The following is a 10396-nucleotide window of genomic DNA, read 5'->3' as shown; positions in this document are numbered from 1 at the left end:
TCTATCTATCTATCTATCTATCTATCTATCTATCTATCTATCTATCTATCTATCTATCTATCTGTAAAACACATCATGGGTTGTGTTTTCATCATCCTTCTTCTTATGTCCAACTTCTGACCTGTCCAACTTCATGTTAATTAAAAAGATAAATGGTAGCATTTTTTTTTACCAGGTAAAATATTAAATGAGTGCAAAGCAATCTCTGGTTTCCAATGATAAAAGCCTTTCTGCCACACAAATGTATATGTCAAAGTTTTGAGTGTAACAGAAAAAAACCATTTGTGAAAAATTCTATTAAATAACTTGATGGAGGTGACTGATATTTTGAAACCTATGAGTTTCAAAACATATGCTATTCCATAGAAAATACAAATGCATACAGAAGGAAAACTTCTAGAAGGCATAAAAGACCTACTATGGCCTACTAACAATCACAATCACCCTCTCCATCTCCAATGAGTCCCACTTTCCACAGGGTCCCAAAGTACTGCAGATTCATAGTCTGTTCAGAAAGAAAATGAACTTGAAGTTTCTAAATGTTCAATGCCCTGATTTTCTGGTGCCACTACCCTAAAACTTGTACTTTTCTTGAACTAAAACATTTGGGGCTTCTTTCTCTTTCTTTATACCTATACTTTATGAATAATTCAAATATTAAACATGGAGTGTAGATCCAGTTCATTTACTATTTCTTACCAGGGCTTTTAAGCCTTGCTTATCCTGATGTTTTGGATAAATGGTGTTCAATCATTTTCTGTCTCTAAGAAATTAGAACTCATTTCTGGTTTCTAATATTGCGGAAAAATAAATTAGATTAAAAGGACTCAAAATGAATAAAAAGTGAAATGTTTGAGTGATTTAGAGGGGTTTGGTTTTGTGAAGAAGGAATGAAATTCAATTTAGAGCAGAAAAGTTGGGAGAAATTGAGGAATATTTGAAGGACAACACTTTCCAGATTCAGATTTTTTATTCAACTTCTGTGAAAGAAGTTTGAATGGTAAGAGCAGTATAAAGAGATATTCAAGGATTAAAAAGGGAGATAACTGAAGAGAAAGAATCAAGAAGTATTTAAGGAAAAGAAGGCAGCTGGCCAGTCAAGGTAAGTTAAAAAAAGGTAAGTAGAACAAACTGATGGATAAAACAAATTGGTAGAATGTATTAGTTGAGGGTGGAGGGAGATTAGTAGAACAACTAAGGTAGAAACCAAAAAAAGGAAGGAGTATGGAATATTTTAGCTCTGACGCTATCAATATTAAGGAAAGAAAGACTGATGACTTGTGTGGTTCAAAAAGGTTATAAAGTTCTTAAAGAAGGACTTAACACAGAAAAATAACAACAGCAACACTCGCAATCATTATGGAAAACTGAACAAATTGTATAGTGATTTGCATTGTGCTCCTTGGTTGTTTGGTTTTGTTTGTTTGTTTGGTTTGGTTTTGCTTCAGTCAGATATCTGTTATGGTTAAACTAATTTTTTTTTTCCTAGAAGAAAAGAAAAAGAAGGCTTATCCATTGTAAGTTATCAGGGACAAACAAATGTTCCTAAAACAGCATCAACAAAGTAAAGCTTTGATGGCAGAAAAATATGAAGTGTCAGGAAACAACTTTGTATAAAAGTTAGACTGGAAGAATGTTATACAGAGAAGAGAGGAAAGGGGAAAAAGGAAAACTGTATACTTGAAGCTAAAGGGGGGAAAGCATGTTCTTCCTAAAGGGGAGGGAGATGGATGCTTTGAGAAAGAAAAAAAAAACTCCAATAAGTGATAAAGTAGAGCCACAGAAGCTATCTAATGATGAGAAAAGTTTCAAAGAAGAAATGAAGAGTAGTGGTGGTCGCTGACTCCTTCCTTGGGAATATTAAAAAAATAGAAAGGGTTGTTTTCTTCCTAATATATGTACATAAGGCAAAAAAGAACCTTTACATTTAGTAAGACTATTACCCATTACTGGTGAGTCTTAAATGAAATGATACTGTGAATAAAGTATTTCCAAATATTACAAAATCTTTTGCAAAAAATCTTTTTGCAAAAGATCTTAGGGACACAGGCTTTGTTTTTATCACTGCCACTCAAGACAAGAAATTCTATATACATGTGTATATATGTATATATCTTATGCATTTATACACATGTGTGTGTGAGAGAGAGAGAGAGTTGGGAGGAAGTTCTTGTCTTTGAAAATGAGATTTGGAGTCTGGGCTAAGATATAATATATAGGGATAACTTCTGTCCAGCAATGCAAAGTACCTAATGAAGAATGCCTTGGTATTATTTAAATCTAATCAAAGGGATTTTAAAACCAAAAAGGAGGAATGAGAGAAAAAATAGCTTTATGTACATCCATGAACTTAGATATCCTAAAGAGTAGCAATAGTAGCTGAGACAACCCAGAAATTCACAGAAGATTTTTTAAAAATAAAATAAATAAGCTAGTAGTAAAAGCTATGGCTTCAAAATTTTATACACAAATTTCCAATATGTATGCAATAAGCAAGAGAGATTAGAAGTCCTAATATAAGAAGGGAAATTTGACCTCATGGTGTTATTGAAACTTTATGTGATTAAAACAGGAATGTGGTTTTGCATGGGTATAACATAATCAAAAGAAGAAGAATACATATGAAGTGTGGTAGAATGAAGTGATCTTATATATTGGAAAATTATATATGTATGCAGAAAGACAGGAAGCAGAGGAGGAAATATCCAAAACATATGGGTGTAGGTCAATGGAAAGTGAAAGGGAAGTCATTCTGTCATTGTGTATTCTACAGACCACCTAGACTGAAGGACAAATAGATAAATATGGAGGTTAAGAAAACAGGTCATAATCTGGGCATTGAGGTATGTTATAGTAATGATAAGAAATTTTAATTATCCATACATCTTTGGAGCTATTTATGCTAATAACATAAAAGTTACTCTCCCACTGAGAAGGGAAATTCTGTAAGTATCTGTGTAATTGGTTGTTGGGACAGAAATTATGTGAACTTCGGGCATGACAGGCTGGGAAGAAATGATTACTCTCTTGCCACATTCTAATATGAATTCCAGATTTTGGGAAATAAGATATCAAAGAATTCAGAGAACAGATAATTAGGGACCAATGGACTAATATTCTACAGGTCAAATTCACCCAGGAGGGTTAGAAATTTTTGCAAAATAAAACTCTGAATATATGGTAGGATCAAATCCCAAAGAGAACCAAAAACAGGAACTTCTGAAGAGACTGGGGTGTATATGCAGGAAAACTTTTATTTTTTAAAGATATATACAGAAGATTTAAGCAAAGACATATGAAAATATGAAATGAAATATGTACACATGGTTTTGTAAAACTAGTTATCTATAGTGTTCAAGCTCAGAATAAGTTAAATAAATATGGTTTTAGCTTTCTAAAGTTATATTGAGGAGGACCAGTGAACTTAAGGATGGGATTGTTACTTGTGTCAAGTGGCATAATAATAACTGACAATAGAGATATACCAGTTCAATATCTGTTTCTTTCTTTTTACACTCTCCTTTTTCCACCTTTGCACTGAACATAACAGAATAAACTACAGATAAACATTTTTTATCAGTGACCTGAATAAAGATATAAGTGACATGATGATTAAATTTTCAGATGACCCAAAGCTGGAATGAAAAGCTAAGAATCAGGATCTTAAAAGTTCTTAATGAACTGAAGCATTGGGACTAAATCTAATTTAAAAAAACACTTCAATAGGGAATAAAAATGAAATCTTATTAGGTTTCATTGATTTCAAGATTGATAAGAGAGGATTTGGTTGGTCTTTTAAGACCTAGGTGATCTATGTTCTTGGGTACTGAAAGAAGTGGAATATGTGATTGATGGGCCACTGTCAATGATATTTGAAATTTTGTTACAAATGGGGAATATAGACAAAAGTTTTAGAAATTAGGCCAATTGACTCAATTTGGATAACTGGGAAATACTAGGAGGGAATTTTAATGAAAAACTTGTAAATATCTAGAAAATGAAATGATGATTAGAGAAACCTTGCATTTGTTAATCAAGAAATATCCTATGCTGGGGCAGCTAGCTGACCCAGTGAATAGAGTACTGGCCCTGTTTTCAGGAGGACCTTAGTTCAAATCCTGCCATAGACACTTGACACTTACAAGTTATGTGACCTTGGGCAAGTCACTTAACCCTGATCACTTCACTTTCCCCTTCAAAAAAGTAAAAAAGAATGTCCTGTTCCACAATAATCTTAAAAGGTTATATAACTTAAACTTTACAAAATTTGTAGAACATGAGAATTCGGTAGAAGTATGCTACTTAGAATTTAGCAAAGCTTTTTTTTATAAGTCAATTTATTTATTTTTATTGTTCAATATTCACTTCCATAAGTTTTAATTTTCTTCACCTCTCTCCCATCCCCTCTCCCCAAGATGACATGTTATCATATATAGGTTCTACATATACATTTCTATTAAACATATTTTCACATTAGTCATATTGTATAGAAGAATTAGAAAGAACATGAGGAACCATGAAAAAGAAATAAAACAAAGCAGAAAAAAATATTCTACCCTAATCAGCATTCAAGCTCCATATTTCTTTCTCTGGATGTGAATGTTAGCAAAGATTTTTGATAAAGTCTTTTTAAAAGATGGAGACATATAGATTAGATAATAATACATGTGATAGAATGGACATGGGCAAAGACTAGTTGTTAGGAGTTTGGGAAGTTTCCGGTGGAGTGCCCCACTGCTTGGTGCTTGGTCTTATTCTAGCTAACATGGTTATCATTACCTTGGATAAAGATATAGATAACATGGTGGTTAAAATTTCAGATGACACAAAGCTGGAGTGAAAAGTTAATCAGGATCAAGAAGATTATTAACTAATTAAAACATTGGGATAAATCTAATAAGCACTTCAATATAAGAAAAATATGAGTCAACATTGTGATTTGGCACCCCCTAAAGCTAATATGAACTTGGTATCCATTAATAGTAATAGCTTCCTGGAATTATGAATTGAAAATCACTCTGGTTATCATATCTGGTCAAATCATATCTGGATTATTAGGGTCAGTTTTGAGGCCAGAGTTTGAGAAAAAGAAGTTAATAATTTAGATAAGATCCAGATGAAGGCAGTCAGAATGGTAAAGGGCACTAAATCTGGTTATTTGAGCTTAGATGGAAATAAATGGGGGTGTTTCCTCTAGAGAAGAGAATACTTGGGGTTTGGGATGGCAAGTGTTGTATGAAAGCTGTGTTAAATTATTTAAACATCTGTCATGTGGATATTATTAGACTTGTTCTATTTGACCCCATAAGGCAGACCCAGGAATAATACATGGAGGTTGCAGTAGCTAATTTTGCTTGATATTAGGAGAAGTTATTCTTGTTCAGTCACTTTTCAATCATATACAACTCCTTATTAGAGGTTTTGGTGGCAAAGATACTGGATTGGTTAGCTATTTCCTTCTCCAACTATTTTTATAGATGAGGAAATTGTGTTAAACAGGGTTAAGTGACTTATCCAGGATAAGTGTCTGAGACCAAATTTGAATTCAGATCTTCCTGCCTCCAAACCCAGTTCTGTTCACTATAGAACTTAGCTACCCAGATATTAGGAGAAAATTTGTAATTATTAGAACTATCCCAAAATAGAATGGGCTGCCTCAGGAGGTGATGGATTTCTCCTCACTGAAGACTTCAAGCAGAGAAACTTGTGACTTCTTGGGTATATTATTGTAGAGATTCCTTTTAGTAGTGTGAATCTCAGTGGACAATAAATTACCTTCAAAAGTGGTTTTGACCAGGCTCTGTTCTTATTCCATCCATGCTCCATGATGTAGACTGAAGTTATGTCTTTTCTACTGGGTACTAGAAAGTGTAAATCAAAATATCTGAAAACAGATACAACTGAGTTTTAGTGTAGAGGCATCCCTGATATAATCTTTACTCTGAGGTGCTGGGACTACTCATTTCTTCCATACACACTAAATGCTGTTCTTTCATCTAAGGTCTCCTGTATATTTGTCTCACTAGTGCTGTGTTATAGCCCTCCTGCTTCTCTTCATCACTGATCTATTAGAATATTCTCTGAGAAAGCTATATGATAAAGAAAAACAATGGCACTGAATTTAAAATCAAAGACCTAGCTTTACAAGTCCTGGTTTGTGATCTTGGACAAGTCATTTCCATCTCTTATCATCAATTTCAAGATTTGTTAAAGAAGGGGTGAAGAAAGAATACTACATTACATCTAATATACTCCCCAGGTTAATATCTATTATGCAATGATTGAGAACATTAGCATTCTAGATAACTGGTACATAACTGATCATTACTGACCTAATAGGACTATTAAATATTTTGCATTAACCTTCCAAAAGATATTTGAAAGTCTTAATTCTAACATAAAACTACTATGTATAAATGGAAACTTGAAAGATGAAACCTCTTGTATCTCAGAACAAGGATAATAGCATAGATGCTTCTTCATTTTGAGAGTTCTTTGGATCTATTAAAAATAGAAAACAAATTAATAATGCTGACTAAGATTAATTATCAAATGTTACCCATCTGAAATTGAATAACTATGGAAAATATAAGATTAAAATTAATTATGATTTAAAAGAAAACTTTAAAGTGAACCTATAGGCTAAATAGCCTAGCTATATTTCAAACATAAGATCAATTATGAATTATTTGAACATTTAATAACCAAATATCTAAGTACTCAAGCAAGCAAACAAAAATAATCTTCCTGAGCTGATGAGTTTGTCTTGTTTTTAAAAAAAATCCCCAAAGACAGTTTCCAAAGCCTTTTTCAATAAAATATTTGTCAGGAAATTCTCCCTTTTTAAAATCCATCATGTTTCAAATAATAGTCCTTTCATATATATATTTGTCCTGATTGTAAATGTAGGCAATGTGTTCTCCATATTCTAAGTAATGAATTTTCATTTACTTGAAAATCATTAAGACACAGTCAACATTTTTTTTTTTTTGCTTTTCAGAAAGGGGGAAGGTAGGGTTAATTGACTTGCCCAAGGTCACACTGTTAGGGATTTGTGTGTGTGTGTGTGTGTGTGTGTTGTATTGTGTTAAGTTTCTGAGTCCATATTTGAACTCAGCTCCTCCTGATTAGAGGGCTGGGGCTCTATTCACTGTGCCACCTAGCCATCCCACCGTCAGCCTTCCCTAAGTTAAGAATTTTAATTATCTTATTTTTTTTTTCAGATTTCTTATTTTCGATTATTTTTTTCAATTTTTTGTGTGTCTTTTAGACTTAAATACTTCATGTCTTTAGTAGGATGTGATGTCTAGACAATGATGTAGGGTCCCAAGAATTTGATGATTTCTAAATACCTTAAGAATGTTACCTTGAAATTTCCAAGGAAGAGCCTTTTGTTCAACTGCTGCCTCATCCAGTACCTTCTTCCACAAACTATTTCAGACCTAAGAGTTCCTTATTTCTGTTTACATATACACATAAAGAAATACCAGGTGTGATTATCTTTTATATAATGCTAGCATAAACTATGGGAAAGAAATTGTTGAAAATCATAAGAGAGGAGTGAAAGGAGTGCACCCTGTTGGGGCACAGTCACTTGTCAGAGGAACAAGCAGTTTCCTTATTTAATTCCTTCCTCTCACAGAGAAGAAATGAAGCACAAATTCCAGAGAAATGTACCAAATAAGGGAAACTGCTTTTTTCTCATCTCTGAAGCACAGGAAAAGGAATTTCTCTTTTGAACAAGAATGATTATTTCATCCACAGAGGAATACAACTCTACATTGGCAATGATTTGTGTACTAATTCATATCATATTTTATCAACCATAAAGTTGACAGATTGTAGAACCTGAAAAACAACTTATGTCACTTTAACAAATTTATTTTGGAGCATAGGGAAGAGGTGGCATTCTGGATTTGTTATTGCATCAGTATAAAAATTCCAATTGTGGAAACACCCTCCCAGTGCTGATAATCTGCAACTTTTTGTCTTAGTTGCCAGTTGTATTGATAAGACAAGGAACTTAACTGCTCCCATGTAGTTAACATATCAGAGGCAGGATTTAAACTCAGATTTTCCTGCCTCTAATGCCAACTTTCTATCCATATGTTACCCTACCTGGGAGGATATTGTCTATGATATACTACTTATGCCTCTACTGTCATATTGTCATTTCACTAGCATATTATATCCTGATTTACTTTGAAAATGTGTCCTTAGATTTGTAAATGTCATTTAAAATTTTTACAGGAGTATTTCCTGTACCAGTTTTTTTTTCTGATCATTTCTTTGTTACTATATATATATATGTACATATATATGTGTATTCTATATATATATATATATTTTTCTGATTATTTATTTATTTTGTTTGCTATTATAATGAGTGTCCTTTATGCCACTAAAATATTACATTACATATTGAAATTTGCTGTTTCCTTCAAGGTTGACTTTGATTAACAGATAATTCTTTAAACTTGATTTTAAAACCTGATAGGTGCTTTTCCATTTATTATGTCATATAAGATTGAATAAAAGATACCATAGCTAAAATTCCCTTATAATTTGATCAGCCCCACTAACTTGTAACTGAAATAGAATTGTAAGGTTTATTTTTCACAAAATGAAAATTGTCCTGTTATCCAATCCATTTTTTTCCCTTTAGGTGCACTGGAGCATTGCTGTGACTCTTTATTTAACAAATTTTTATTATAATCTTACTATGTGTAAGGCATTGAGCTGAGGGAGATACATGTACAGTTTTATAGGAGAGATAAGATATGTACACTCATAATTCAAATTAGAATATGATCAATTTATAATAGAAAATCCCTTGAATGTCCTAAGAAGGAAACTATTTGCATTTGGGATCAGGAATGTTTTCAGGTGAGAAGCATTATTTCAATTGGGTATCAAGGAATGGGTAATTATTTTATAGAAAGAAAGGGGCAAAGAGTATTCTAAATACAGGTGCTGGATGGTATGCAGAAAAGTGCAAAGGTGGTCAAGTCTTTGGCATGTTTATGAAACTATAAGAATTACAGTTCAACCGGAAGTAGATTGTACATACAAGGGAATATAGTCTATATAAGAGGAAAGGCAGATTTTGGGGTATTTGAATGTGTGCCACTAACAAAATTATTCCAAAGCAGCTCCACTTTACATCCCTTCAAAGGGGAATTTTAATTGGGAAATATAAAATGAAAAAAAAAACTTTTCATATACAGTTTTAACTATAACATTGTCCTGTGGCATGGATCTTAATGTTGTAGGGAAGCTTGATTATATTTTAAACTGATTTGGGAGTGGATTTTTTCTTAGTATTTTTTCAATGATCATCATCATAATAATGTATACAAAAGTGCTTTTTGAAATATTTTTTCTTTTTTGTAAAAATAATAACTAAATCAATCCATTATTATTATTTAGATACTTCACCAATCTTTCATAAAATATATTAAAAAATAAACACTCTCTAGTTTTCCATTTAGTTATTCTATGGTTTTCAAATTTTTGAGCTGTTTTTTAGATTTTTAAATAGTTGTGTGGGCCTTTGTTAATGCATTATTAATTTGTTTAGTCTTTGGCAACTCTAAGTCCTTAAGAAATTCAATCTTACTAAATTTATAATATCTAATTTTCCTTGTACTGTCTTTTAGAAATTTCTATTAGAATTTATAAGGACATAAATTTCATATGAGTTATCAGTATGTTGGTTCCATTCAAGGTAACAAATTGAAATAATTTTAGCCCAATCATTTCATGTTAAAATCCCAACATAGTCAATGTTTCTGAATACTGATGTTTTTCCACAGCATTAGAAATATTACTCTAAGGGGCGGTCAGGTGGCTCAGTGAGTAGAGCACCGGCCCCGGAGTCGGGATGACCTGGGATCAAATCTGGGCTCTGATACTTAGCACCACACCCAGAAATAACTGGCCGTGTAACCTTGAGCAAGTTACTTAATCCCGATTGCTTAAAAAAAAAAAAGAAATATTACTCTAAGTGACTAGACTACAATTTAGAGTATATGGATGCTTCTATTTTTTAAGACACTAAATATGCTGGGAAAAAATGTTATTTCCTTACTTGTGTAGGAATCTCTGAAAATATTATGGAAATTGACATACTGAGAATAGATTTAAAATTAGATAAATTCTTTTAAAATAACTTTCTAATATATTCATATTTTTGACCCATTACTTATCATGAATAAGTATAACTTGTAAAATGTACTCTGTAATATTTATAGTATATTGTGGTAGAATTATAAAACACACAAGCTTAGGTTCTTGCAATTTGGGGACTGGTAGATTCATGAAGCTGTAGCACAGCCATCTTATTAGCTATCTGTCTACCCACCCTTCTCTCTCTCTCTCTCTCTCTCTCTCTCTC

At 32.5% G+C, this 10396-nt stretch overlaps 1 protein-coding gene across 1 annotated transcript in view; it reads left to right on the top strand.

Moving 5' to 3' along the window:
- The window catches only part of LRFN5 (leucine rich repeat and fibronectin type III domain containing 5), a 525826-nt gene that overhangs the window by 514587 nt on the left and 843 nt on the right, over positions 1 to 10396 (top strand). The gene's annotated exons all lie outside the window — the stretch shown is intronic.

This window comes from Petaurus breviceps, unplaced genomic scaffold (assembly GCF_028583685.1).
Source record: "Petaurus breviceps papuanus isolate PSGF00001 unplaced genomic scaffold, PetGlider_PUasm1.0 164, whole genome shotgun sequence".
Classification (NCBI taxonomy): domain Eukaryota; kingdom Metazoa; phylum Chordata; class Mammalia; order Diprotodontia; family Petauridae; genus Petaurus; species Petaurus breviceps.
This window is presented reverse-complemented; position numbering and strand designations above follow the sequence as displayed.